Below are 27324 nucleotides of genomic sequence, written 5' to 3' on the forward strand. Positions count from 1 at the left end.
TTTACAGTGGCACCGAAAACTCACAAGAATAAGAGGGGGTAAATATTTTCAAAGTTTAGAGAGACAGTTTTTCGATTTCTTCTAATGAAAACACGCAAAAAGGAACATTTGGACCCCCTTCAATTGTTAAGCGAAGTTGAGCTATTGTTAAATTTATTTAGCTTAGTAAAAGCCGATCTATAACAGAATTAAATAAAAAAAACAAGTTTTTTTTAAAATAAAAGTAAGGGGCAACATTAAGACTTAAAACGAACAGAAATTACTCCGTATATGAAATGGGCTTTTCCTCCTCAACGCCCCGCTCTTTACGCTAACGTTTGACACTTCCTCTTAACTCTAGTTTTTAAAACAGTAAGAAACTTTAGCGTTAAGAGCGGGGTGTTGAGGAGGAAAAGCCCCTTTTATATACGGAGTAATTTCTGTTCGTTTTAAGTTTTAATGTTGCTCCTTACTTTCATTTAAAAAAGCTTGTTTTTTTTATTTAATTGAATACAGTATCGCCGGTTTCTATTCTTTTAAGTCACCCTTGCTCTTTGCTTAGAAGCATAAATTATTCCAGGGCATATCTTTTTTTACTTAGTTTCTGGACGTTTTTGAATTAATGCATGTTTTGATCTTGGCTCTCCGCACGTAAATAATTAAAACAAAATTTACATATTAATTAATTTCAACTAATCGGAAGACTTTGAGAAAAAAGGAGTGCTGGAGAAGGCCTAGTTCCCCTCCAATTTTTTGATTACTTGAAAAGGCAACTAGAACTTTTAATTTTTTACAAACGTTTTCATTGGTAAAAATTATAAGTAACTTACTAATTAACTTACGTAACGAACTTCTATATTCGTATGTTTTTATTGCGTATATGAGGGGATTCAACCCTCGTCGATACCTTGCTCTTTACATTAAAGCTTAAATGTCCCAATTCCTTAAGAATAACCTCTGAATCACAAAGACCGTAGAATAAATACTTGAAATAACTAAAATACTTTAGCGTAAAAAGTGAGGTATAACGAGGAGGTAAACCCCTCATATGCATAATAATTTTTGCTCGTTTTAAGTTTTAGTGCTGGTCCTTACTTTCAGAAGAAAAAACTTTTCATATTTATTTTTTCATTGTTTTTTCAAATAATTCTAGAAAATCCTGCGCCCCCTTCATTGAAATTCTCTTCCCCCGTGAAAATTTCCTCCATGGAAATATCCTCCCACGTAACCCCTCCCCCTTAACTCTCTCCCTAAACCAAAAAAATCCCCCTGAAAACGTCTGTACACTTCCCAGTAAACCATTACTCTATGTAAACACGGGTCAAAGTTTATAACTTGCAGCCCCTCCCACGGGGACTGAGGGGGAGCAAGTCGTCCCTAAAGACATAGTTATTAAGATTTTCGACTATGGTAAATAAAATGGCTATCTCAGAATTTTGATCCGGTGACTTTTGGGGGAAAATGAGCGTGAGAGGGGGCCTAGGTGCCCTCCAATTTTTCGGTCATTTAAAAAGGGCACTAGAGCTTTTCATTTCCATTAGAATGGGCCCTCTCACGAAATTCTAGGACAACTCAGTCGATACGATCACCCCTGGGGAAAAATCAACAACAACAAAATAAACAAAAAAAAAAAAAATAAAAAAAAATAAACACGCATCCGTGATCTGTCCTCTGGCCAAAAATGCGAAGTTCCATATTTTTATAGATAGGTACTTGACATTTCTACAAAAAGGTTCTCTGATGCACTGAATCTGATGGCAGGATTTTCGTTAAGATTGTATGTCTTTTAGGGGGTGTTTCCCCCTGTTTTCTAAAATGACGGAAATTTTCTCAGGCTCGTAACTTTTGATAGGTAGAACTGATCTTGATGAAACTTATATATTTAAAATCAGAATTAAAATGCGATTCTTTTGATGTAACTATTGGTATCAAAATTTCATTTTTAGAGTTTTGGTCACTATTGAGCCGGGTCACTCCTTACTACAGTTCGTTACCACGAACTGTTTGATTTTGTTAACAATCCTTGTCTGTATTCAAAAAAAAAAACTGTGTAGGAATGTGCGAGGGAACATTTTCTATCATAATTAATGTTAACTAACCAATCATAGAAATTTTATGAAGGGTTTTGGTGTTGGCTAGCACTCGGAGCTGTTTAATTCTCGACGTTAGTTAAATCTCACTGTGGCTAAGAATTAACCGATTTAAATTTTTGTTTGCTGTTTTATTTCAGAGATTTCCAGCAGAATAGGCTTGCATTGATAGTCTTAACAAAGAAAGCCTTAGACAGAAATCCAGATGAATTTCGAGTTCGTATGGTAAATTCTCGCGTGCAGGTAAGGAAAAATTGTCTTTTTATCAACTGTATTATCTAGGAAGAGTGCAGCACGTTATCCGAAGTAATCATTACACGGTTAGCTTGATTGTAAGGCAATGGTATACGGTTTTCTGCATCGAGTAAGCGATATATGCCAATAGAAAGCTCATTTGAAAGGATCATATATGAATGATCCTTCTTCCTTGCGACGCATATGATTGAACGTGCGAACCTTTTATTTAGAAGGTGAGACCTTGTCCAGTACGCCATCGCAGGGAATCATTAACAATACTTCTTTTGTAATTTTCTAAACTTACTTTATTTGGTAAAAATTTTATGGCTAATGTACACAATTTAACTAGGATGAACATGAATGCATAACACGATGCCTTTTTTTTTATCGTCTTTCGAAAGTTAATAATTAGTTTTGGAGGAAATTAAATTTTGACCATCGAAAAAATTCTTAGCAACCCAAAATTTAAAAATATGTTCCTAAAGAAAACCGTTAAACGAGAAAAATAGCCATATCTAATCAATTCACGATTGGTAATTATTATATCAAGTACTCTCAATATTGCAATGGTAGTACGGAAACAAGTTTGCTGAAATTTTAAATAAAATTAAATAAATTTGAAATTTATCGATTTTGTTCAATGAAAAACCAAAAATGTTACCGAGTCTTTGTTTTAAATGAAATGTAAATTTCATTGCTTTCAAAAAGCGATGTAAATGGATTTCTCACGTTATAAAAAAAACATGTATTTGAATTAAACTCTAAAGTATGCATCTCCATATTGTTGTTCTATATTTCCAAAGATAGAAAAATCTTTTCTTTATTTTAGTTTTCAGTTCATACTGCATACATCCATAAATTTGTACAGTCTATTTCCGACAAAATTCTTTTATCATAGTAAAGAAAGTTATCAAACAGTTCAAGGTAACGAACTTTAAGTAAGGAGCGACCCAGCTCAGTAGTAACCGAAACTCTAAAAAATGGAATTTTGATACCAATAGTTACATCAAAAGAATAACATTTTAATGCTGATTTTAAATATATAAGTTTCATCAAGATCAGTTATACCCATCAAAACTTAAGAGCCTGAGAAAATTTGACTTATTTTAGAAAATAGAGGGAAACACCCCCTAAAAGTCATAAAATCTTAACGAAAATCACACCATCAGATTCAGCGTACCAAAGAACCTTGTTGTAGAAGTTTGAGGTCCTTATCTACAAAAATGTGGAATTTCGCATTTTTTGCCAGAAGACAGATCACGGATGCGTGTTTATTTGTTTTTTTGTTTGTTTTTTTTCCCAGGGGTAATCTTATCGACTGAGTGGTCCTAGAATGTCACAATAGAGCTTACTGTTTCTTATTGTTTTAAAAAGTGGAGTTAAGAGAAAGAGTCAAACTATAGCGTAAAGAGCGGGGCGTTGAGGAGGAAAAGCCCCTTTCATATACGGAGCAATTTCTGTACGTTTTAAGTTTTAATGTTATTCCTTACTTTCATTTAAAAAAACTTATTTTTTTTATTTAATTACATTAAAGAACGAACAAAGAAGTGGTGGCTAGCAAGCTAGTAAGATACGATCACGTCCAATTACAATGCGTGGGATTGAACCTGCGAACCTTCACTTAGAAAGGGAGGCCTTGTCCAGTACGCTATCGCAAGGTATCAATAACAAAAATTTTTCTATAACTACATAAAATTACTTTCTTTAGTAAAACTTTAATGGCTAATGTACATAGTTTAACTAGGATGAAAATAAATGCATAACATGATGCCTTTTTTATCCTATTTCTTAATTTAATAATTTCTTTTGGAGGAAATTAAATTTTGTCTCTCGAATTGGGCCCCAATCAGTAAAAAGAAAATTCTTGGTAACCCAAAATTTAAAAATATGTTCCTAAAGAAACCGTTTAGCGAGAAAAATAGCCATTAATAGTAAATTCAGAATTGGTAATTATTATATCAAGAACTCTCATATTGCAATGATAATATGGAAACAAATTTGCTGAAATTTTTTCATTCAGCAAAATAAAAATAAAAATTTAAGATATTCAGCAAAATAAAAATAAAATTTACTTTCCTGAATTTCAAATGTACTTCATATTTTCATTAAAAAGAAAAGCCGAGGTAGCATTTTCGGTTTTTCATTGAGCAAAATCCAAAAAACAACAAAACTGACGTGATTATTGAGGGGGTTCTGGTTCTTTAAAATTTCTGCAAATTTGTTTCCATAATAGTATTGCAATATTGAGATACTTTAAATAATAATTACTAATTCTGAATTTGTTATATATGGCATTTTTCTCGCTAAACAGTTTTTTTAGGAATATATTTTTGAATTTCAGATTACTATGAATTGTTTAACCTTTTGGGACCCCCATAATGTTCAATACAATCATCTACAGGAGGAGGAAAGGAAAAAAGTCGAGTTACGAGTTACTAAGAAATTTTTTACCTTTTGGGGCCCCATTAAGGACTCAAAATTTTATTTTATCCAAAATCAATATATTAAACTACGAAAAAGTATAAAAAATGCATCATCTTTCTTAGGATTAGATGGGATCGTCTCTTACTTGGCTGCTAGCTACCAATGCAATCTTATAGGCTATTGTTTTGTAGTATTGGACGTGATCGTCTCTTACTAGCTTGCTAGCTACCGATACTTTGTTCGTTCTTTAATGTAATAACTTTCTTTATTGTAATAAAAGAAATTAGTCAGAAATAGACTGTACAAATTCATGGATGTATCCAGTATGAACTGAAAACTGAAATAAAAAAACATTTTTTTTTCTTTGCAAATATAGGACAACAATATGGAAATGCATACTTTACAGTTTAAGCCAAAAAGAGTTTGATTCTAGATGAAAATTATAACTTTGAACTGAGAGATAGAATAAATATATAATATTTTAATTTACTGGAATTACTTTAGTTCCAATTTGCAAATCAAATATTTTGTTAAAACCTCGAAAGAGAATTTCTCCTTTTTATATACTCATATCTACATGCTTTTTATAATGTTAAAAATCCATTTATATTGCTTTGTGAAAATCCTTTTTTCATATTTCCATTCAGCAAAACAAAAATTAAAATTTTCTTTCCTAAATTTCAAATTGTACTTTGTAGCTTCATTAAAAACAAAAAACACAGTAATATTTTCGGTTGTTCATGGAATAAAATCAAAAAATAAATTGACTTCATTATTGAGAAGATTCCCGTTATTTAAAACTAGCTGTTGGGGTGGCGCTTCGCGCCACCCCAACACCTAGTTGGTGGGGGCGCTTCGCGCCCCCCAAGCCCCCCGCGCGCGTAAATCGTTACGCACCATATTAGTTACGCACCATTGTAGTTGTGTCCCTGTGTCCCACCTGTGAATATATATATATATATATATATATATATATATATATATCTATATATATAAAAATAAGTTGTCTGTCCGTTACGCCAGATTATATTTTCTATATATATAAAAGAAAACAAACTAGAATGTAAAAACTAGAAATTGCATAAATATTTCGAAATATTTTGACAATAGATTAAAGTAATTCGAAAAAAGAAAAATGGTAAAAAACTAAAAAAAAACTAAAAAGAAAAAACTAAAAAAAAAATTAAAAATTGAAAAAATAAAAAAAAAGAAAAAACCCAAAAAGAAAAAACATAAAAAAATAAAAAAGATAAAAAACTAAAAAAAAACTAAAAAAGCTAAAAAACTAAAAAAAAGAAAAAACTAAACAAACTGGGAATTGCACAAATATTTCAATATATTTTGACAATAGATTAAAGTAATCCGAAAACCTTAAAACAGATACCCCAAATTTTGAGGTTTAATATAAATTGTGGGAGCTTTAGCATGCTTGGCACGTAAAGATTTTTCCAAGCGTCAATGTTAGAATGAACATTGACAAATTGAAGAAAACAAATCAATAAAAAGAAGAAACTAAAAAAAAGAAAAAACTAAAAAAGAAACAAAACTAAAGAAGAAACTGTATCTATATATAAAAATCTATATACATAAAAATAAGTTGTCTGTCTTTTATGTCTGTTACACTATGTCTGTTACGCCTGATTATATCTTATCTATATATAAAAATAAGTTGTATGTATTTTTTTATTGAGAGTTTGCATATGACGTCTGAAAAACAGAGAAGAAAAAGAAAACTGAAAAAAGAAAAATGGTAAAAAACTAAAAAAAACTAAAAATAAAAAAACTAAAAAATTAAAAAAAGAAAAAACTTAAAAAGAAAAATGTAAAAAAAAATAAAAAAATAAAAAGGTAAAAAATTGGAAGAAATTTAAAAAAGAAAAACTAAAAAAGAAAAAACCTAAGAAAAGAAAAAACTAAAAAAGAAAAAAAACTGAAATGAAACTGTATCTATCTATATATATATAAATAAGTTGTCTGTCTGTGTGTCTGTCTGTCAGGCGACGTCATGTTTCTGTGTCGACTGACGTCATGTTTTCAACTGACGAAATTACAGACTTGGACATCGGGACACAAATGACGACCGGGACACCGGCACATAGGGAATATAAATGACGACACTCAAAGAGAAAGCGACCGGGACAAAAGGAATGTTCGATTAGCAATCACCATCAACAAAGCACCGGGACACAAATGACGACCGGGACACAGGGAGTATAAATGACGACCAGGACATAAGTAAAAAAAACTAAAAAAACTAAAAAAAAGGTAAAAACTAATAAAAAAACTAAAAAAGCTAAAAAATAAAAAAAACTAAAAAAGAAAAAAAATAAAAAAGGAAAAAAATGAAAAAATAAAGGAGAAAAACTAAAAAAACGAATGTATATACAGACCGGAACACCGGGATACAAATGACGACCGAGACACAGGGAATATAAATGACGACCGGGACACTGGGACACAACTACAACGGGGACGCCGGGGGGCACAGGGGGATATAAATGACGACCGGGACACCGGGACACAAGGAATATAAATGACGCCCGGGACACTCAAAGAGAAATCACAGACTGGGACACTGGGACACAAATGACAACCGGGACACAGGGAATATAAATGACGACCGGGACACAGGGACACAACTACAAAGGGGACGCCGGGGGCACAGGGGGATATATAAATGACGACAGCGACACAGGGAATGGTCGATTAGCAATCACCATCAACAAAGCTCAAGGGCAATCATTAGAATCATGAGGTATAGATCTGAATACGGAAACCTAACAATCTATTTATATGCACAGAAAATGGTACAGCAAAGAATGTTGTATATTCGCAAGTTTTACGTAGTTTAAAACATATATATATATATATATATATATATATATATATATATATATATATATATATATATATATATATATATATATATATATATATATATATCACAGGTGGGACATAAAGCCCCCCCGCGCGCGGGGGGGCTTGGGGGGGCGCAAAGTGCCCCCACCAACTAACAGCTTGCATATCTATATAAATGACGACCGGGACACTCAAAGAGAAATTACAGACTGGGATACCGGGACACAAATGACGACCGGGACACAGGGAATATAAATGACGACCTGGAAACAGGGACACAACTACAACGGGGACGCCGGGGGCACAGGGGGATATATAAATGACGACGGGGACACAGGGAATATTCGATTAGCAATCACCATCAACAAAGCTCAAGGGCAATCGTTAGAAAAATGCGGTATAGATATGAATACGGATTGTTTTCAAATGGACAATTATTATGTTGCATGTTCAAGAGTTGGTAAACCTGACAATCTATTTATATGGACAGACAATAGGACAGCAAAGAATGTTGTATATTCGCAAGTTTTACGTAGTTAAATATATATATATATATATATATATATATATATATATATATATATATATATATATATATATATATATATATATATATATATATATATATATATATATATATATATATATATATATATATATATATATATATATATATATATATATATATATATATCTATATATATAAAAATAAGTTGTCTGTGTGTGGATCTGTGGATCTGTGGATCAGGTGACGTCATGTTTGTCCGCATATGACGTCTGAATTATTTCACACTAATACAAAAGAAGAAAAAAACTAAAAAAGGTAAAAACTACAAAAAAAAACTAAAAAGAAAAAAAAACTAAAAAAGCTAAAAAACTAAAAAAAACTAAAAAAAGGTAAAAATCTAATAACTAAAAAAAACTGTAAAAAATAAAAAAAGGCAAAAACTACAAAAAAATAAAAACTAATAAAAAAACTATAAAAACTAAAAAACTAAAATAAACTAAAAAAAACTAAAAAAAGGTAAAAAACTAAAAAAAACTAAAAACTAAAAAAGAAAAAAACTAAAAAAAAGGAAAAAACTGAAAAATAAAAGAGAAAAAGAAAACTAAAAAAATATGAATTTAATATATATAAAAATAAGTTGTTTGTGGGTTATGTCTGTCTGTCTGTCTGTCGAGTGACGTCGTGTTTGTCCGCATATGACGTCTGAATTATTTCACACTAATACAAAAGAAGAAAAAAAACTAAAAAAGGTAAAAACTACAAAAAAAACTAAAAAGAAAAAAACTAAAAAAGCTAAAAAACTAAAAAAAACTAAAAAAAGGTAAAAAACTAAAAACTAAAAAAAACTGAAAAAACTAAAAAAAGGCAAAAACTAAAAAAAAACTAAAAACTAATAAAAAAACTAAAAAAGCTAAAAAACTAAAAAAAAAAACTAAAAAAAGGTAAAAAACAAAAAAAAACTAAAAACTAAAAAAGAAAAAGCTAAAAAAAAGGAAAAAACTGAAAAATAAGAGAAAAAGAAAACTAAAAAAATATTAATAAATATAAAAAATATAAATATAAATATAATATAAATTAGCAATCAACAAAGCACCGAGACACAAATGACGACCGGGACACAGGGAGTATAAATGACGACCAGGACATAAGTAAAAAAAAAAACTAAAAAAACTAAAAAAATGGTAAAAACTACAAAAAAACTAAAAACTAATAAAAAAACTAAAAAATCTAAAAATCTAAATAAACTAAAAAAGAAAAAAAAAAAAAGGAAAAAAATAAAGGAGAAAAACAAAACTAAAAAACGAATGTATATACAGACCGGGACACCGGGATACAAATGACGACCGGGACACAGGGAATATAAATGACGACCGGGACACAGGGACACAACTACAATGGGGACGCCGGGGGGCACAGGGGGATATAAATGACGACCGGGACACCGGGACACAAGGAATATAAATGACGCCCGGGACACTCAAAGAGAAATCACAGACTGGAACACCGGGACACAAATGACGACCGGGACACAGGGAATATAAATGACGACCGGGACACAGGGACATAACTACAAAGGGGACGCCGGGGTGCACAGGGGGATATATAAATGACGATGGCGACTCAGGGAATGGTCGATTAGCAATCACCATCAACAAAGCTCAAGGGCAATCATTAGAATCATGAGGTATAGATCTGAATACGGATTGTTTTCCCATGGACCATTATATGTTGCATGTTCAAGAGTCGGTAAACCTGACAATCTATTTATATGCACAGACAATGGGACAGCAAAGAATGTTGTATATTCGCAAGTTTTACGTAGTTAAAAACATATATATATATATATATATATATATATATATATATATATATATATATATATATATATATATATATATATATATCTATCTATATTCACAGGTGGGACATAGGGACACAACTACAATGGCGCGTAACTAATATGGCGCGTAACGACTTACGCACGCGGGGGGGCCTGGGGGGGTTCGCGAAGCGCTCCCACCAACTAGGTGTTTCTATATATATATATATATATATATATATATATATATATATATATATATATATATATATATATATATATATATATATATATATATATATATATATATATATATATATATATATATATATATATATATATATATATATATATATAAAAATAAGTTGACTGTCTGTGTGTCTGTCTGTCAGGTGACATCATGTTTCTGTGTCGACTGACGTCATGAAGTTAGTTGTCGTCATTTTTGCTATGACGGTGACGTCATTAACGGTATTTAAGACATTTGTTCACGGAAAAATGTTTAATTGTAAAATGACTGAAGAACCTACAATGGCAACAGCCGAGGAAGCTGCTCAAAGAGTTTATGCCAAAAAACTTGCTGCTGATAGAGAAAGTAAGAAAAGAAAGCGTTCCGAGGAATCACAAGAACAGCAAGAAAACAGGCTTGCGGCTAAAGAACGCAAAACCGCGCAGTTAGATGAAAATCCACCTGGACAGCGAGAGTCAAAACATATCAAAACTGAAAATGATAGCGATGATGATTGGGTTTGGGATTTTGACTTGGATAAGGTCATCAATGCCTACCAGATTTAAGTTAAAAAAACAAAGGTTCGTCGATATGTACTTCATAGTGACGCTGAAAAATAAAGAAGAAAAAGAAAACTGAAAAAAGAAAAAAGGTAAAAAACTAAAAAAAACTAAAAAGAAAAAACACTCAAAGAGAAATTACAGACCGGGACACAAATGATGACCGAGACAGAGGGAATATAAGTGACGACCGGGAACCTCAAAGAGAAATTACACACTGGGACACCCAGACACAAATCACGACCGGGACACAGGGAATAAAAATGACGACCGGGACACAGGGACACAACTACAATGGGGACGCCGGGGGCACAGGCAGGATATATAAATGACGACCGGGACACAGGGATTTTAATCCCTGTTGACTTTTGGAAAAAAAATAGCGTGGGAGGGGGCCTATTTGCCCTCCAATTTTTTATCACTTAAAAAGGGCACTAGAACTTTTCATTTCCGTAAGAATGAGCCCTCTTGCGACACTCTAAGACCACCTGGTCGATACGATGACCCCTGGGGAAAAGAAAAAAAAAACAACAAACAAACAAATAAACACGCACCCGTGATTTGTCTTCTGGCAAAAAATATGAAATTCCACATTTTTTTAGATAGGAGCTTGAAATTTTTGCTATAGAGTTCTCTGATATGCCGAATGCGATAGTGTGATTTTCGATAAGATTCTATGACTTTTAGGGGATGTTTCCCCCTTTTTTTTCCAAAATAGGGCAAATTTTCTCAGGCTCGTAATTTTTGATGACAAAGATTAAATTAATTGAAACTTATATATTTAGAATCAGCGTGAAAATTCGATTCTTTTGATGTATCTTTTAGCATAAAAATTCCATTTTTTAGAGTTCCGTTTACTATTGAGCTGGGTCGCCCCTTACTACAGTTCTTTACCACGAACTGTTTGAAAAGAAAATTATTCGGTATTTCGGGGCTTCTGACATTATTACTCTTTTGCGGAAGTTAGGCTCAAAATTGAAAAAGGATTATATTTTTTCTCTGTGCCCCTTCCACCTCTTAGTTCGTTTCTTTTCCCGTTAGTTTTCACCTGTTTTCGCTTTATAGTTGTGTTATCTCTTAGCAGTTCTTTCGTTAGTTGAGTTATGGTTGTGGTATATATGTTTTATCGCTCATATAGTTGTGTTATTTTCAAATTATACTCCATAATAGAGAAGCTCCGAACACCCAGCATTGTATATTAAGTTCTGAATTTGACGTTTTTTTCTAACGTGACCAGATTCGTCCTGCGCCCTTTTCATTGAATTTTTTCCCCCATGGCATATTTCTCCAAGGAAAGATCCTCCCACATAGCCCCCTCCCTCAACCCTACCCCCAAAACCCCAAAAAAAATCCCCCTGAAAACGCCTGTACACTTCCCAATAACCATTATTATATGTAAACACTGGTTGAAGTATGTAACTTGCAGCCCCTCCCCCAGGGACTGTGCGGGAGTAAGTCATCCCCAAATACATATTTTTTATGATATTCGACTATGCTGAACAAAATGGCTATCTCAAAATTTTGATCCGTTGACTTTGGGAAACAAATGAGCGTGGGAGGGGGCCTAGATGCCCTCCAATTTTTTTGGTCACTTAAAAAGGGCACTAGAACTTTTCATTTCCGTTAGAATAAGCCCTCTTGCGACATTCTACGACCACTTGGTCGACACGAAGACCCCTGGAAAAAAAAAAAAAAAAAACAAACAAATAAACACGCACCCGTGATTTGTCTTCTGGCAAAAAATGCAAAATTCCACATTTTTGTAGATAGGAGCTTGAAACCTCTACAATAGGGTTCTCTGATACGCTGAATCTGATGGTGTCATTTTCGTTAAGATTCTACGAAGTTCCATATTTTTGTAGATAGGTGCTTGACATTTCTACAAAAAGGTTCTCTGATGCACTGAATGTGATGGCAGGATTTTCGTTAAGATTGTATGAGTTTTAGGGGGTGTTTCTCCCTATTTTCCTAAATAAGGCAAATTTTCTCAGGCTCGTAACTTTTGATGGCTAAGACTAAACTTGATGAAACTTATATATTTAAAATCAGCATTAAAATACGATTCTTTTGATGTAGCTATTGATATCAAAATTCAATTTTTTAGAGTTTTGGTTACTATTGAGCCGGATCGCTCCTTACTACAGTTCGTTACCACGAACTGTTTGATTCTAGGACCACTCAGTCGATAAGATTACCCCTGGGAAAAAAACAAGCAAAAAAACAAATAAACACGCATCCGTGATCTGTCTTCTGGCAAAAAATGCGAAATTCTACATTTTTGTAGATAGGGGCCTGAAACTTCTACAATAAGGTTCTTTGGTACGATGAATCTGATGGTGTGATTTTCGTTAAAATTGTATGACTTTTAGGGGGTGTTTCCCTCTATTTTCTAAAATAAATCAAATTTTCTCAGGCTCTTAAGTTTTGATGGGTATAACTGATCTTGATGAAACTTACATATTTAAAATCAGCATTAAAATGTTATTCTTTTGATGTAACTATTGGTATCAAAATTCCATATTTTAGAGTTTTGGTTACTATTGAGCCGGATCGCTTTACTATTGAGCATCATACGTTAGCGTAAAGAGCGGGGCGTTGAGGAGGAAAAGCCCACATTCTGAATTGGAGTTACGAGTTACTAAGAAATTTTTTACCTTTTGGGGCCCCATTAAAGACTCAAAATTTTATTTTATCCAAAATCAATATATTAAACTACGAAAAAGTATAAAAAATGCATCATCTTTCTTAGGATTAGATGGGATCGTCTCTTACTTGGCTGCTAGCTTACCAATGCAATCTTATAGGCTATTGTTTTGTAGTATTGGACGTGATCGTCTCTTACTAGCTTGCTAGCTACCGATACTTTGTTCGTTCTTTAATGTAATAACTTTCTTTATTGTAATAAAAGAAATTAGTCAGAAATAGACTGTACAAATTCATGGATGTATCCAGTATGAACTGAAAACTGAAATAAAAAAACATTTTTTTTTCTTTGCAAATATAGGACAACAATATGGAAATGCATACTTTACAGTTTAAGCCAAAAAGAGTTTGATTCTAGATGAAAATTATAACTTTGAACTGACAGATAGAATAAATATATAATATTTTAATTTACTGGAATTACTTTAGTTCCAATTTGCAAATCAAATATTTTGTTAAAACCTCGAAAGAGAATTTCTCCTTTTTATATACTCATATCTACATGCTTTTTATAATGTTAAAAATCCGTTTATAAGGTCATCAATGCCTACCAGATTTAAGTTAAAAAAAAAACAAAGGTTCGTCGATATGTACTTCATAGTGACGCTGAAAAATAAAGAAGAAAAAGAAAACTGAAAAAAGAAAAAAGGTAAAAAACTAAAAAAAAAACTAAAAAGAAAAAACACTCAAAGAGAAATTACAGACCGGGACACAAATGACGACCGAGACAGAGGGAATATAAGTGACGACCGGGAACCTCAAAGAGAAATTACAGACTGGGACACCCGGACACAAATCACGACCGGGACACAGGGAATATAAATGACGACCGGGACACAGGGACACAACTACAACGGGGACGCCGGGGGCACAGGCGGGATATATAAATGGCGACCGGGACACAGGGATTGTTCGAATAGAAATTACAGACCGGGACACCGGGACACAAATGACGACCGGGACACCGGGACACAGGGATTGTTCGAATAGAAATTACAGACCGGGACACCGGGACACAAATGACGACCGGGACACCGGGACACAGGGAATATAAATGACGACCGGGACACTCAAAGAGAAATTACAAACTGGGACACCAGGACACAAATGACGACCGGGACACAGGGAATATAAATGACGACCGGGACACAGGGACACATCATTAGAATAATGAGGTATAGATCTGAATACGGATTGTTTTTCCCATGGACAATTATATGTTGCATGTTCAAGAGTCAGTAAACCTGACAATCTATTTATATGCACAGACAATGGGACAGCGAAGAATGTTGTATATTCGCATGTTTTACGTAGTTAAAAACATATATTTATATCTATCTCTATTCACAAGTGGGACACAGGGACACAACTACAATGGCGCGTAACTAATATGGCGCGTAGCGACTTACGCGCGCGGGGGGGGGGGCTTGGGGGGGCACGAAGCGCCCCACCAACTAGGTGTTGGGGTGGCGCGAAGCGCCACCCCAACAGCTAGTATATATATATATATATATATATATATATATATATATATATATATATATATATATATATATATATATATATATATATATATATATATATATATATATATATATATATTAACTACGTAAAACATGGAAATATACAACATTCTTTGCTGTCCCATTGTCTGTCCATATAAATAGATTGTCAGGTTTACCAACTCTTGAACATGCAACATAATAATTGTCCATGGGAAAACAATCCGTATTCAGATCTATACCACATTTTTCTAACGATTGCCCTTGAGCTTTGTTGATGGTGATTGCTAATCGAACATTCCCTGTGCCCCCGTCGTCATTTATATATCCCCCTGTGCTCCCGGCGTCCCTGTTGTAGTTGCGTCCCTGTGTCCTGGTCGTCATTTATATTCCCTGTGTCCTGGTCGTCATTTGTGTCCCGGTCTGTAATTTCTCTCTGAGTGTCCCGGTCGTCATTTATATTCCCTGTGTCCCGGTCGTCATTTGTGTCCCGATGTCCCGATCTGTAGTGTCATCTTATAATGACGTCATATACAAAGCCTTATATACTTATAATGACGTCGAATGCAAACCCGCAAACAAACAAACATGCATATATACAACTTATTTTTATATATATAGATACAGTTTCTTCTTTAGTTTTTTTTTCTTTTTTAGTTTTTTCTTTTTTTTAGTTTCTTCTTTTTATTGATTTGTTTTCTTCATTTTGTCAATGTTCATTCTAACATTGACACTTGGAAAAATCTTTACGTGCCAAGCATGCTAAAGCTCCAACAATTTATATTAAACCTCAAAATTTGTGGGTATCTGTTTTAAGGTTTTCGAATTACTTTAATCTATTGTCAAAATATATTGAAATATTTGTGCAATTCCCAGTTTTTTTTAGTTTTTTCTTTTTTTTAGTTTTTAGCTTTTTTAGTTTTTTTTTCTTTTTAGTTTTTTATCTTTTTTATTTTTTACGTTTTTTCTTTTTTTTCTTTTTTTAATTTTTAATTTTTTTTTTAGTTTTTTCTTTTTAGTTTTTTTTTATAGTTTTTTACCATTTTCCTTTTTTCGAATTACTTTAATCTATTGTCAAAATATTTCGAAATATTTATGCAATTTCCAGTTTTTACATTCTAGTTTGTTTTCTTTTATATCTATATATATAAAAAAAAGTTGTTTGTCTGTCTGTCGACTGACGTCATGTTTGTGTGTCGACTGACGTCATGTTTGTCGACTGACGTCATTATAAGGATTGAGCTGTATGTCGTCATGAAGTTGTTTGTCGTCTGACGTCATGTTTGTCGACTAACGAAACTACAGACCGGGACACCGGGACACAAATGACGTGTTATGTCTGTTATAACGTAATAGAGGCAACAATCTTGACAGTGCCTTTTGAGGGTGAGGCTTTTCTTATTCCACGCATTCTCATGATTCCAATGGATCTGCCTTTTCAACCTAAAAGATTGCAATTCCCAATTTGATTAGCATATTTAGTTTTCAGTCCAGAACCACTAAAGCTATTATGTAAATATCAAAAATATTTATGTTGTCTGAGCAATAATTTTTAGTTTGAACCTTGGCTTTAGCATTAATACAAAAGAAGAAAAAAACTAAAAAAGGTAAAAACTACAAAAAAACTAAAAAGAAAATATATATATACGGACACAGGGACACAACTACAACGGGGACGCCGGGGGGCACAGGGGGATATATAAATGACGACGGCAACAAAGAATCATAGAATCAAAGCAATCAATAGAATCATGAGGTATAGATCTGAATACGGATTGTTTTCCCATGGACCATTATGCGTTGCATGTTCAAGAGTCGGTAAACCTGACAATCTATTTATATGCACAGACGATGGGACAGCAAAGAATGTTGTATATTCGCAAGTTTTACGTAGTTAAAAACATATATATATATATATATATATATATATATATATATATATATATATATATATATATATATATATCCGATGAAGATGCTCAAAGAGTCTATGCCAAAAAACTTGCTGCTGATAGAGAAAGTCAGAAAAGAAAGCGTGCCGAGGAATCAAAAGAACAGCAAGGAAACAGGCTTGAGGCTAAAGAACGCAAAACCGCGCAGTTAGATGAAGATCCACCTGGACAGCGAGAGTCAAAACATATCAAAACTGAAAATGATAGCGATGATGATTGGGTTTGGGACTTGACTTGGATAAGGTCATCAATGCCTACCAGATTTTAGTTAAAAAAACAAAGGTTCGGCGATATGTATTTCATAGTGAAGCTGAAAAATAAAGAAGAAAAAGAAAACTGAAAAAAGAAAAAATGTAAAAAACTAAAAAATACTAAAAAGAAAAAACACTCAAAGAGAAATTACAGACCGGGACACAAATGACGACCGGGACAGAGGGAATATAAATAACGACCGGGACACTCAAGGAGAAATTACAGACTGGGATACCGGGACACAAATGACGACCGGGACACAGGCAATATAAATGACGACCAGGACACAGGTATTTAAGAATATCGTTCAAAGACAAATTTTTAATTGTAAGAAGACCGTTGAAAGAGAAATTTCTAATTGTAAAATGACTGAAGATCCTACAATGGCAACACCCGAGGAAGCTGCTCGAAACGGATGTATTCACGCCGAAGTAGCTGAGTTGGTAAAGCGTTATGTTTCAGGTTCTAGGTCCGAGAGGCTCCAGGTTTGAACCTTGGCTTTAGCATTAATACAAAAGAAGAAAAAAACTAAAAAAGGTAAAAACTACAAAAAAACTAAAAAGAAAATATATATATATATATTTATATATACCATCTTTTCCACAAAAATAATAATTTAGTGCTTCTGCTTTAAAACAGCAATCGAATTGATGCCTCCTGATACGCAACTATCAAAAAAGTGGCAATCAGTTCTTACCTCGAGATAATATTCTTTATAGGCGAAACAATCAGTTGACAAGAATTGCTTAAACTCATCGATGCTACGATGCCCTACAATATCCTGACGAATATAAATGACGCCCGGGACACTCAAATAGAAATCACAGACTGGGACACCGGGACACAAATGACGACGGGGACACAGGGAATATAAATGACGACCCGGACACAGGGACACAACTACAACGGGGACACCGGGGGGCACAGGGGGATATATAAATGACGACGGCAACATAGGAAATGGTCGATTAGCAATCACCATCAACAAAGCTCAAGGGCAATCAATAGAATCATGAGGTATAGATCTGAATACGGATTGTTTTCCCATGGACCATAATGCGTTGCATGTTCAAGAGTCGGTAAACCTGACAATCTATTTATATGCACAGACGATGGGACAGCAAAGAATGTTGTATATTCGCAAGTTTTACGTAGTTAAAAACATATATTTATATATATATATATATATATATATATATATATATATATATATATATATATATATATATATATATATATATACTCACAGGTGGGACATAGGGACACAACTACAATGGCGCGTAACTAATATGGCGCGTAACGACTTACGCGCGCGGGGGGGGCTTGGGGGGCGCGAAGCGCCCCCACCAACTAGGTGTTAGGGAGGCGCGAAGCGCCACCCCAACAGCTAGTAGAAGATATAATCTGGCGTAACAGACAAAGTGTAACAGACAGACAACTTATTTTTATATATATAGATTTGTGTAAATTTTTTTCCATAATAGTGTTGCAATGTTGAGAGTACATAAAATAATGATTACAAATTCTGAATTGGTTATAAATGGCATTTTTCTCGCTAAACAGATTCTTTGAGAATTTATCTTTAAATTTTTGATTACTAAGAATGTTTTTACCTTTTGGGACCCCAAAATGTTCAACGCAATCACCTTTGAGAGGAGCAAAGAAAAAAAGTTAATTTTTTCATGTTTCCATTCAGCAAAATAAAAATAAAAATTTTCTATCCTGAATTTCAAAATGTACTCCGTATCTTCATTAAAAGAAAAAACTCAATAGTATTTTCGGTTTCTCGTTGAAAAAAATCATAAAAATTAATGTTATTATTGAAGGGATTCTGGTTCACTAAAATTTCAACAAATTTGTTTCCATATTATCATTGCAATATGAGAGTTCTTGATATAATAATTACCAATTCTGAATTTACTATTAATGGCTATTTTTCTCGCTAAACGGTTTCTTTAGGAACATATTTTTAAATTCTGGGTTACCAAGAATTTTTTTTACTGTTTGGGGCCCATTTCGAGAGACAAAATTTAATTTCCTCCAAAAGAAATTATTAAATTAAGAAATAGTATAAAAAAGGCATCATGTTATGCATTTATTTTCATCCTAGTTAAACTATGTACATTAGCCATTAAAGTTTTACTAAAGAAAGTAATTTTATGTAGTTATAGAAAAATTTTTGTTATTGATACCTTGCGATAGCGTACTGGACAAGGCCTCCCTTTTTAAGTGAAGGTTCGCAGGTTCAATCTCACGCATTGTAAGGCAGTTTCTTATAAGAATTAAAACCAATTAAAGCGATTGATGCAGAAAAATTCATTTTAGTTTTTTTTTATTTAGAACATACATCCATAAATTTGTTCAGTCTATTTCTGACTAAATTCTTTTATCAGAATAAAGAAAGTTACTACTGCAAAGAAATAGCAAATAGAGCACAACCCTGCTCAACTCCTGATTTAATACAAAACCAGTTGCTAACCTCATTTACTACCTTAACTGCAGCAGTATTATTCTCGTGCATAGCACAAATCACTTTAATGTATTTTTCTGGTATACCATATAAGGATAAGACCTTTGCTAACGCTCTTCTATCAACAGAATCGAAAGCTTGCTCCTCTATATATATAAAAATAAGTTGTTTGTGGGTTATGTCTGTCTGTCTGTCTGTCTGTCTGTCCGACGTCTGAATTATCTCATCATATACCAATTCAAAAACGAAAGTATACAAGCTGATGTAGCTGAGTTGGTAACGCGCTATGTTCAAGGTTCTAGGTTCGAGAGATTCCAGGTTCGAACCTTGAATACAAAAGAAGAAAAAAAACTAAAAAAGGTAAAAACTACAAAAAAACTAAAAAGGAAAAAAACTAAAAAAACTAAAAAAGCTAGAATACTAGAAAGTTAAAAAACTAAAAACTAAAGAAGAAAAAAAAAACAAAAAAAACGTAAAAAATACAAACCTAAAACCTAAAAAAAAACTAAAAAAAAGGGTAAAAACGAAAAAAAACTAAAACAAAAGAAAAACTAAAAACTAATAAAAAAACTAAAAAAACTAAAAACTGAAAAAGAAAAAAGACTAAAAAGAAAAAAGAAAAAAACTAAAAAAGCTAAAAAAAAGGGTAAAAACCAATAATAAAACTAAAAGACACAGGGACACAACTACAATGGCGCGTAACTAATATTGGTAGAACGTTATGTTTCAGGTTGTAGATCTGAGAGGTTCAACCCTGAATAAAAAAGAAGAAAAAAAAACTAAAAAAGGTAAAAACTACAAAAAAACTAAAAAAAAGAAAGAAAAACTAAAAACAAAAAATTTATTTCATCAACCAATTCAAAAACGAATGTATTCAAACCCGAGTAGCTGAGTTGGTAACGCGTTATGTTCCAGGTTCTAGGTCTGAGACACTACAAAAAAAAAATAAAAAGAAAAAACTAAAAAAAACTAAAACAAGGTAAAAACTACAAAAAAACTAAAAAGAAAAAAACTAAAAACTAATAAAAAAATTAAAAAAAAAACTAAAAAAGAAATAAAAAGAAAAAAGAAAAAAACTGAAAAATAAAGGAGAAAAACAAAACTAAAAAAAAGGCTAAAAAGATAAAAGCTACAAAAAAAAACTAAAAATAAAACAGAAAATATTCGAAATATTCGTATATTCGAAAGTTTTACGTAGTTAAAAACATATATATATAGTAAGAAAAGAAAGCGTTCCGAGGAATCACAAGAACAGCAAGAAAACAGGCTTGCAGCTGATAGAGAGAGTAAGAAAAGAAAGCGTGCCGGGGAATCACAAGAACAGCAAGAAAACAGGCTTGCGGCTAAAAAACGCAAAACCGCGCAGTTAGATGAAAATCCACCTGGACCGCGAGAGTCAAAACATAACAAAACTGAAAATGATAGCGATGATGATTGGTTTTAGGATTTTGACTTGGATAAGGTCATCAATGCCTACCAGATTTAAGTTAAAAAAACAAAGGTTCGTCGATATGTACTTCATAGTGACGCTGAAAAATAAAGAAGAAAAAGAAAACTGAAAAAAGAAAAAAGGTAAAAAACTAAAAAAGAACTAAAAAGAAAAAACACTCAAAGAGAAATTACAGACCGGGACACAAATGACGACCGAGACAGAGGGAATATAAGTGACGACCGGGAACCTCAAAGAGAAATTACAGACTGGGACACCCGGACACAAATCACGACCGGGACACAGGGAATATAAATGACGACCGGGACACAGGGACACAACTACAACGGGGACGCGGGGGCACAGGCGGGATATATAAATGACGACCGCGACACAGGGATTGTTCGAATAGAAATTACAGACCGGGACACCGGGACACAAATGACGACCGGGAGACTCAAAGAGAAATTACAAACTGGCACACCGGGACACAAATGACGACCGGGACACAGGGAATATAAATGACGACCGGGACACAGGGACACATCATTAGAATAATGAGGTATAGATCTGAATACGGATTGTTTTTCCCATGGACAATTATATGTTGCATGTTCAAGAGTCAGTAAACCTGACAATCTATTTATATGCACAGACAATGGGACAGCAAAGAATGTTGTATATTCGCATGTTTTACGTAATTAAAAGCATATATTTATATCTATCTCTATTCAAAGGTGGGACACAGGGACACAACTACAATGGCGCGTAACTAATATGGCGCGTAACGACTTACGCGCGCGGGGGGGCTGGGGGGGGGGGTGTGGCGCGAAGCGCCACCCCAACAGCTAGTAATCGATAAAACTGAGGACCAAAGGTGTTTGACAACGAAGGGACTTCTCAATTATTTACCTCAGAGTAAAGACTTGGTCGACACATTCTCTACCTTTTCTAAGCCCGCATTGTTCTTCTCATAATACTTTGTCTACAGTATCCCTCAGTCTAAAAAGTATCAAATTACTCAGTAATTTGCTACCTACAGAGACCATATTAATGCCTCGATAATTATGACACTCACTCTTGTCACCTTTCTTATACAGTGGTCTAATTAAGGTTTTCCTAGAATCATTGGGTACTTCCCCTTTTTCAAAAATCATGTTCATAATCTTCAGTAGCTTATTCCTAATCTCAGAGCCACCATATTTAAGAAACTCATTAATCACACTATCAGCACATGGAGCCTTATTATTTTTAATTCTTTTAGTACTGTCGCTAATTCTTCCTCACTAAACAAATCTTCCTTTACATCCAAGGTATCACAAACTTTTTCATTTTTATCTTTATCTTTTCCTGCAACTGTATCTCGGTTTAGCACATTCTCAAAATGTTCCACCCATCTTTCTTTAACTTTTTCCTTACCACTAATTGTGGCCCCATTTCTATCTTTAACTGGGAATAGTCAGGATTGGCTACTCCCTTTCAATTTATTATCATGCCAGTATAATATTTTACTATTATGCCGTCTAGCCGCATCTTCCAGATCCTCAGCAATTTTATCCAAGGCCTCCAGTTCACATCTCCCTAGTTCATATTTTAATGCTTTCTCCACTTTCTTTACATTCCTTTTGTTTTCATACGACCTATCACTCAGATAATTCTTGTACAAACCCCTTCTATTCTCTATTAAACCTAAAGCTTTTCACTAATATTCCTAGTTGCAGACTTAGCACTCTTCCCTAAGACGCCATCAGCAACTTCACAAATTGTTTTTCTGAAATTATTCCATCCATCTTCCGCATTGTCAGATTTTATACTCTCAAGTTTAGTATTCTACTGTTCCTGGAAGTTTTCTCTCAAATTTTCATCCTGGAGTCTACCAACATCCTAACTTCCCGGGAGGTAGTTACCCTTCCAAAATTTCAGCTTTAAATTAACCTTAGGCACTACTAGATGGTGATCTTTACTTTTAACATCGATAACAGTACTCCTATATACCCTAGTATGTTGTATTGATCCTGCTAGTCTTCTGTATAGTCTCCTTTAAAATATCCCCAAATTTATTTTGATAATAGTATCGAAATATTTAGAGTACTTGAAACAACAATTACTAATTCTGAACTTAATATATTTTTAAATTTCGGGTTACTAGGAATTTTTCGGTAAAATTTTAGTTGATTGACATTTGGCTATCTCGGAAAGTGGTTAGGTTAGGAAAATGAAACTTTGAGGGATGAGTCTAAAGGCTAAAGTATGTCTCGAGAAGATATTTTCAAGTACCCACCTCCACTCCTTCTCCCTCTAGAGGGCCGTGAAATTCGCCTACATGACAGGTCTATACCTATTGAAATTTTGTCAAAACAACATTTTACCTTAACTTTCAGTTACCAGTTACTTTTTCTCTACCTATAGTTCCGAAAAAGCAAATCCTGCTGTTTGAGGAGAATTCTGAGCCGCATCAATGTTTTTTTTTTCAAAATTTAGGAAATATATTTGCATATGTTTAAAACCTTAGAAATTGAGATTGAGAAAAGTTTTGAAGTTGAAAACAGTTTTGTCGTACTTCATTCAAGCAGAAAATCTATCTTGTAAGGTTTCACTTTAGAACGCACTAGCTGTTGGTGTTCGCGCCACCCCAACACCTAGTTGGTGGGGGCGCTTCGCGTCCCCCCAAGCCCCCCGCGAGCGTAAGTCGTTACGCGCCATATTAGTTACGCGCCATTGTAGTTGTTTCCCAGTGTCCCACCTGTGAATATAGATATATATATATATATATATATATATATATATATATATGTTTTTAACTACGTAAAACTTGCGAATGTACAACATTCTTCGCTGTCCCATTGTCTGCGCATATAAACAGAAACAACCCGTATTCAAAATATATTGAAATATTTGTGCAATTCCCTGTTTTTTTTAGTTTTTTCTTTTTTTTTAGTTTTTTAGCTTTTTTTAGTTTATTTTTCTTTTTAGTTTTTGATCTTTTTTATTTTTTTACGTTTTTTCTTTTTATTTTTTTTCTTTTTTTCTTTTTTTAATTTTTAATTTTTTTTTAGTTTTTTCTTTTTAGTTTTTTTTAGTTTTTTACCATTTTTCTTTTTTTGAATTACTTTAATCTATTGTCAAAATATTTCGAAATATTTATGCAATTTCCAGTTATTAAATTCTAGTTTATTTTCTTTTATATATATAGAAGATATAATCTGTCGACAGACAAAGTGTAACAGACATAACAGACAGACAACTTATTTTCATAAATATAGATTTGTGTTAATTTTTTGCCATAATAGTGTTGCAATGTTGAGAGTACATAAAGTAATAATTACAAATTCTGAATTGGTTATAAATGGCATTTTTCTCGCTAAACAGTTTCTTTGAGAATTTATTTTTAAATTTCGGATTACTAAGAATGTTTTTACCTTTTGGGACCCCAAAATGTTCAACACAATCACCTATGAGAGGAGCAAAGGAAAAAAGTTAATTTTTTCATGTTTCCATTCAGCAAAATAAAAATAAAAATTTTCTATCCTGAATTTCAAAATGTCCTTCGTATCTTCACTAAAAGAAAAAACTCAATAGTATTTTCGGTTTCTCATTGAAAAAAATCATAAAAATTGATGTTGTTATTGAAGGGATTCTGGTTCACTAAAATTTTAGCAAATTTGTTTCCATATTATCATTGCAATATGAGAGTTCTTGATATAATAATTACCAATTCTGAATTTACTATTAATGGCTATTTTTCTCGCTAAACGGTTTCTTTAGGAACATATTTTTAAATTTTGGGTTACCAAGAATTTTTTTTTACTGTTTGGGGCCCAATTCGAGAGACAAAATTTAATTTCCTCCAAAAGAAATTATTAAATTAAGAAATAGGATAAAAAAGGCATCATGTTATGCATTTATTTTCATCCTAGTTAAACTATGTACATTACCCATTAAAGTTTTACTAAAGAAAATAATTTTATGTAGTTATAGAAAATTTTTTGTTATTGATACATTGCGATAGCGTACTGGACAAGGCCTCCCTTTCTAAGTGAAGGTTTGCGGGTTCAATCCCACGCATTGAAAGGCAGTTTCATATAAGAATCATAGAAAATTTTTATTTTTATTTTGCTGAATGAAAACATGAAAAAAGGACTTTTTTCCTAAGCTCCTCCCATAGGTGACTGTAGTGAACACTTTGGGGCCCCAAAAGGCAGAAAAATCCTTAGTAACCGGAAATTTAAATATATACTCCTAAAGAAACTGTTTAACGAGATAAATAGCCATTTATAACAAGTTCAGAATAGGTAATTATTGTTTCAAGTCCTCTCAAGATTACAATGCTATTATCGAAATAAATTTGGGGATTTTATATAAAACCAGAATGCCCTCAATAATGACGGCAATTTTTTTCTTCGATTTTTAAATGAAAAACCGAAAATGCTACATTCTTTTTAATGAAGTTATAAAGTACATTTTGATATTCAGAAAAGTAATTTTATTCTTATTTTGCTGAATAGAAACATGAATATCTTAAGGGTTATTGTTTTTTTAGTATTGGACGTGATCGTCTCTTACTAGCTTGCTAGCCACCACTTCTTTGTTCGTTCTGTAATGTAATTAAATAAAAAAAATAATTTTTTTTTAAATGAAAGTAAGGAGCAACATTAAAACTTAAAATGTACAGAAATTGCTCCGTCTATGAAAGGGGCTTTTCCTCCTCAACGCCCCGCTCTTTACGCTATAGTTTGACTCTTTCTCTTAACTCCACTTTTTAAAACAATAAGAAACAGTAAGCTCTATTGTGACATTCTAGGACCACTCAGTCGATAAGATTACCCTTGGGAAATCTTACGCTAAAGTTTTTAATTGTTTTAAAAAGTAGAATTGTGGCAAAGAGTCAAACTTTAGCGTAAAGAGCGAGGGACTGCGGAGGGGACAACCCATTTCATATACGGAGTAATTTCTGTTCGTTTTAAGTTTTAATGTCGCTCCTTACTTTCAGTTAAAAAAAAACTAGTTTTTTTTGTATTTAATTTCTGAACGTTTTTGAATTAATGCATGTTTGATTTTGGCTCTCCGCACATAAATTATTGAAATGAAATTAGTATATTAATTTTTTTTGGCTAAATGGCTTTCTCTTAGTTTTGATCAGACGATTTTGACAAATAAGGGGCGGGGAAGGAGGCCTAGCTGCCCTCCAATTTTTCGGTTACTTAAAAAGGCTACTAGAACTTTTAATTTTCAACAAACGTTTTTATTAGTAAAAAATATACGTAACTTTAGAATTAACTTACGTAACAAACTTTTATATTCTTATATTTTTATTATGTGTACAAGGGGGTTTGTACCCTCGTTAATACCTCGCTCTTTACACTAAATCTTAAGTTTTGTCCCAATTCTTTAAGATTGACCCCTGAATAAAAAAGGCCGTAGAATAAATAGTTAACATACAGAGCGAGGTATTTATCTCCTACTAAATACCTCGCTCTTTATGCTAAAGTATTTTTAGAACCCCTCATATGCGTAATAATCTCTGTTCGTTTTAAATTTCAATGCTATTCCTTACTTTCATTTGAAAAAACGTTTTCATGTTTATTTTTTCATTGTTTTTTTTATAGTAATGCTAGAAAATCCTGCGCCCTTTTCATTGAATTTTTCTTCCCTCATGACATATTCCTCGAAGGAAAGATCCTCCCACAAAGCCCTCTCCCATCAACCCCACCCCCAAGCCAAAAAATCCCCATGAAAACGTCTGTACACTTCCCAATAACCATTACTGTATGTAAACACTGATCAAAGTTTGAAACTTGCAGCCCCTTCCCCAGGGATTGTGGGGGAGTAAGTCATTCCCAAAGACATAGTAATTATGGTTTTCGACTATGCGGAACAAAATGAATATCTTAAAATTTTAATCTGTTGACTTTTGGAAAAAATTAGCGTGGGAGGGGGCCTATTTGCCCTCCAATTTTTCATCACTTAAAAAGGGCACTAGAACTTTTCATTTCCGTAAGAATGAGCCCTCTTGCGACACTCTAAGACCACCTGGTCGATACGATGACCCCTGGGGAAAAGAAAAAAAAACAACAAACAAACAAATAAACACGCACCCGTGATTTGTCTTCTGGCAAAAAATATGAAATTCCACATTTTTTTAGATAGGAGCTTGAAATTTTTGCTATAGAGTTCTCTGATATGCCGAATAGGATAGTGTGATTTTCGAAAAGATTCTATGACTTTTAGGGGATTTTCCCCCCTTTTTTTTCCAAAATAGGGCAACTTTTCTCAGGCTCGTAACTTTTGATGACAAAGACTAAATTAATTGA

The 27324-nt window shown here is 33.1% G+C and overlaps 2 long non-coding RNA genes across 2 annotated transcripts in view; one reads left to right on the forward strand and one right to left on the reverse strand.

Moving 5' to 3' along the window:
* Positions 1 to 27324, reverse strand: part of LOC136026494 (uncharacterized) — a 72903-nt gene that overhangs the window by 16020 nt on the left and 29559 nt on the right. The window lies entirely within an intron of this gene.
* The window catches only part of LOC136025664 (uncharacterized), a 39614-nt gene that overhangs the window by 4932 nt on the left and 7358 nt on the right, over positions 1 to 27324 (forward strand). Inside the window, exon 2 of the long non-coding RNA XR_010617139.1 lies at positions 2210 to 2312. This is a non-coding gene — a long non-coding RNA (uncharacterized LOC136025664). The remainder of the gene's footprint in view (positions 1 to 2209; positions 2313 to 27324) is intronic.

The sequence above is a fragment of the Artemia franciscana genome, chromosome 4 (assembly GCF_032884065.1).
Source record: "Artemia franciscana chromosome 4, ASM3288406v1, whole genome shotgun sequence".
Classification (NCBI taxonomy): domain Eukaryota; kingdom Metazoa; phylum Arthropoda; class Branchiopoda; order Anostraca; family Artemiidae; genus Artemia; species Artemia franciscana.